Here is a 4,616-nt window from a genome sequence, read left to right as displayed (position 1 = left end):
AAAGAGTGCAGTTGTCAGTCTTTAGTGGAATAACCAGAAGTTAATGAAGGTTAATTAATTTAATTAAAGAGTTTAATTAATTAAACAAGCATCATTGGAGATTTGATTTATAGGTCCATAAGGTCCCCTTGTTAGCTCAATAAGAATTAATGAGAATCGAATTAATTTTGGATTAATTTAAATGGGTCAAATTAACTAAAAGAAATTAATTATATAAGATATAATTAATATAATATATATGATATATTATAATATAAAGTTTTAATGAGAGAAATAAATATTTGAATATGATTCAAATATTAATTATATGAATGTGATTCATATAAAAACTATAAGCTAAAATTAAACTATAGGTTAAAATCAACATGAATATGATTTATATTAATACTATAGGTTATATGAGTGTATAATAAACTATCGGTTATATTATATGTCATATAATAAACTATAGGTTATGTATTATATGATATATAATATATAGTTTGATTATATTAGTTAGTTAATATAATACAATTAAAATTGATTTTAAAATTTGAATTTAAAACCAATAACTCCTTAGGGAGTTATTTTTAATAAAGAGTAAGAAGTTATTTTCCCTAACCTTTCATATAGTGAAAACACAGGAAAGAGTGAGCTCTACTTGATCTTCATCACCTATCTCTTTGCAAGAACTCTTTGTGGAAATTATTCTCTCATAAACAAATCCTCCCTACACAAAAATTAAGATATATAAGCCCACACACTCTTTATCGATTCTCATCTTTGAGAATAACAAGGAAGTTTTGTGGTGGTGTTCTTTTTAAGCAATTGGTGATGTCCATGTTGCCGAGTTCGGAAGATCAAGAAAGTGAAATTCGTGTTGGTATACTTCATGTTGAGGTTGATGCCCAAAATCTCGTAAAGTCCTATAGTTTGTAATTGTAGTATACAAATATTTTGTTTATTTAATAAAATATGAGATGTTTTATTTGACATTTAGTAGCATTAAACCCACAAACCAATAAACTAACATCCAAGATTATCTTCTATAGCTTAAACATGTAGAGACATACAAATGGATCATGTTTAAGTGATAAATTAAATGGTCTATAGTACATGGATAAGGTTGGGTATCTTATCCTGGTGACACTACGAATATGGCTCCCTTTGTAGATATTATAATTGTTGTAAAGTGCTACAAATGATCTGATCCTGATCATTCATGTAGATATATGTGAGCGAGGGTGTTCTATACAAAGGAGTTTGTATAAAACTGGACCACGAAATGACTAGCCTCATTATATAACACATTTCATAATAGAGACTTACATTTCAACAAGATGACAATTGGTGACATGACCTGAATCCTGAGTGAGTTGTGAACTCTTGCCTATGAAGGTAGACCTTTGATTAGTATAAGTGAGAGTGGTCAGATCGTCGACTCAATAAGCCTACCATTTTGGGGATTCATCTGATTGGGGGAGTTGGGAACACAACTATACAAGAAGAAATTTACTCATTTCTAACATTTGGGTTAGTATATAAATTGCTCCCTTAAGGGCTGATTTCAGGGCTTGAACAATGTGGCACCACACCCTTTCTTGGCCTGAGAGGGGTTTGGTCATAGTTGGGCTATGACTTATTATTCATTTGAGGAATCAATGGTATTTAAAGAATTAGATGTAACTATAGGAGCAAACGGTAATTTTGGCCCAACTATACTTACAAGTAATTTGTGAAGGGTCATCGCACTGTTGACTGGTTATATCCAATGGACATAAAAATATATCGGTAGTACGAAGAGTGCAACTGTCGGTCTTTAGTGGAGTGATCGGCAGTTAATGGATGTTGAATAATTTAATTAAACGAGTTTAATTAATTATTCAAGTACCATTGGAGCTTCAATCTACAAGTCCATAAGGTCCCATCTATAGCTCAATAAGGATTAATGAGAATCAATTTTGGATTAATTTGAATTTTTCAAATTAATTGAGGAAATTAATAATATGTAATATAATTAAATTAATTATATGTGTGCTATAATTAATATAATGTATGTGATACATTATGATATAAAGTTTATTTCAGAGGAAATAAATATTTGAATATGATCAAGTATATTCTAAAAAATAATTAATTAATAAATAAATTATTTAATCGTAAATTATATCTCATATAAAATACAATTTTCCCTAAAACCTGAATTTGAATATTTCAAATTCTTATTTCACCTAGTTCTTCAATTTTGTCCGTAGTGAGCTAGCAAGGAGACCTGATGGACTTACAGATCATGGACTCCAACGATCCCAGATTATCCTGTCGAATTCTTTAACCTAGTTAATCAACATTCGTTAACTAACAGGACTATCCACTATAGCCTATAGTTGCACTCCCCTCATTGTAGATATATTATGTGTTCATTTGATATAACCGTCATCAATAAGTTAATCCTTCATAGGTTGTTCGTAATCTCAGCTAGATTAAATACTGAAATACCCTTGAGTTACGTTTTTTCTCCTTACGTACCATTGTCCCTCTAATGAACAATTGATTTAGAATCATAATCACTAAATTCGTTCATTCTCAGGCCAACGAGAGGATGAGGCCCCCTGTTCAAGACCCGGGATTAGCCTTTATAGGAAAAATATTTATACTATCCCTAAAATGGGTAGAAGTGAATTTCATCTTGCAAATTCTATGTCCCCAACCATCTACTCGGTCTTATCCCTGAAATGGGAGGCATATTAAGTAGTGATGTTGAGCTTACCATCACCTATGCAGATCAAGGGACAATCACGAATAAACATGAGTTCATAGACAGCTTAAGATTCGGATCAAGTTATTTAGGTCATCAATAAGTGAAATTAATCAGTGTTAACAACAAATAGTGTTAATACGTAATAGTGATTATTTCATGGTATGTCTTACACAAACTCATTGGAAAGAAAATGATGTATATGATACTTCAATTTTTTTTTCACATTTCTCCCTAAATAGTTCACATCGTGAGATCTATACTTGGCCTCGAGGCACCTTTGCTTGTGTTACCCTTACGGATGGTGTTTGCATAGGTCAATAACAAGGTGAATGGAGAGAATGTTTATAGTAAATGGGACAGGGACGTGTGTCGACACTTCCCACGTTCCCCTTCATTGGTTCAATGTAAAGTTTCATGCTCGGCCTTGAGGCACCTTTTCTTGTGTCCCTCTACAGATAACATTTTGCATGAAATCTTACACTAACTCCAGAAATGGATAGGACTTCTTTAGTTTTTGCCCCAATCAATTTTTCCTACGATTGGCTCATTGGGGACGGAACTCTAGAGTTTAAAGTGAAGGGTTATACTTACAAAAAATTGTTAAGTAAGTTAATGATTTCTAAATTGAATAATGGTGACTTTGTTATAGGAATAAGAGTTATTTTGGCGTAATGATTAGTTGAGATTGTCTTAATTCAGTGAAGGGTAACTTATCACCCTACGGTGGCTTTTCTCCTAACTCACTAAAGCATAATTGCAAAATAGATGTTACATAAGGTACATTAGAATTTTGCTAAATTGATTGGTTTTCATTTTCATGAGTAATGCTTTAAATAACTAATATAAATAATTTGTATGTTTCAACAATTCGCAAAATGACTAACGCTACATTAAATCTGTTAAGTGCTGACAAATTAGATGGAGATAATTATACTAACTGGAAGAACACTATAAACACTGTGCTAATAATTGTTGACCTGAGGTTTGTCTTGGTTGAGGAATGTGATTAAATTTTTGATGCTAATGCAGCCTGAAATGTTCGAGAGGCATATGAAAGGTAGGTTAAGGCAAATGAAAATTCCCAAGCTTACATCTTGGCAAGCTTATCTGAAGTCTTAGTGTCACACCCCCTCCCAGATTACCCTTCTTAATCCAAAAGTGAATGTGACGATAGTAGTTACCAACCCTTTTGTGACACTTACTGTGTAACTTACATCCTTAATCTACTTAGATCCCTGGAATACATGTATAACATTCATCAAACTAATGAAATTTAAAAAATAACCTTAGAACACTAGGGTTCAACAACAACATAACTACATCATATTAATAGGTACAGAGTTCAGTGGGTCCCAACATACTTTACTAGTCCCCAATATGAGTAACACATATGTACAAACATTTACAAAATAAACACCTAAAAATTCTCTTTAGTCTTTGGAATTTAACTGGAGTCCTTGAGTGGCAGAGCAGCATGACAGCTAATATCTGAGGAGATGACCATTACCTGGGAAAAGAAAAACATTTGAAAGAATGAGTTACTCGCCCAGTGGGTGACTTAATAAAAACATAAATCTCATGCTTAAACTGAAAGCTAGAAAACAGAATACTGGAACTAAAACATGCCAAACAAACGTGTACATAAAACCTTTAAAACCATTGTATCTGAAAACATAGTTGAACTGATTCCCGGTTGAGAGAAAACCCTTTTGCTCGATCTCTCAACGTTGGATATCCTTGTTTAAGAGAGAACCCTTTTGCTCAATCTCTCAAACATAAGTCTGGGCTGGGGTGAGAACCCTTTAATTCAGCATCTTTCAGCCAATGCTGAGAAAGAACCCTCGTGGTTCAATCCTATTGAACTGATTAACTGTCATAT

Source organism: Benincasa hispida, chromosome 9 (assembly GCF_027475165.1).
Source record: "Benincasa hispida cultivar pf3 chromosome 9, pf3_genome.v1.1, whole genome shotgun sequence".
NCBI classification, from domain to species: domain Eukaryota; kingdom Viridiplantae; phylum Streptophyta; class Magnoliopsida; order Cucurbitales; family Cucurbitaceae; genus Benincasa; species Benincasa hispida.
The sequence above is the reverse complement of the archived record's forward strand: the minus strand, read 5'-3'. Positions refer to the sequence as shown.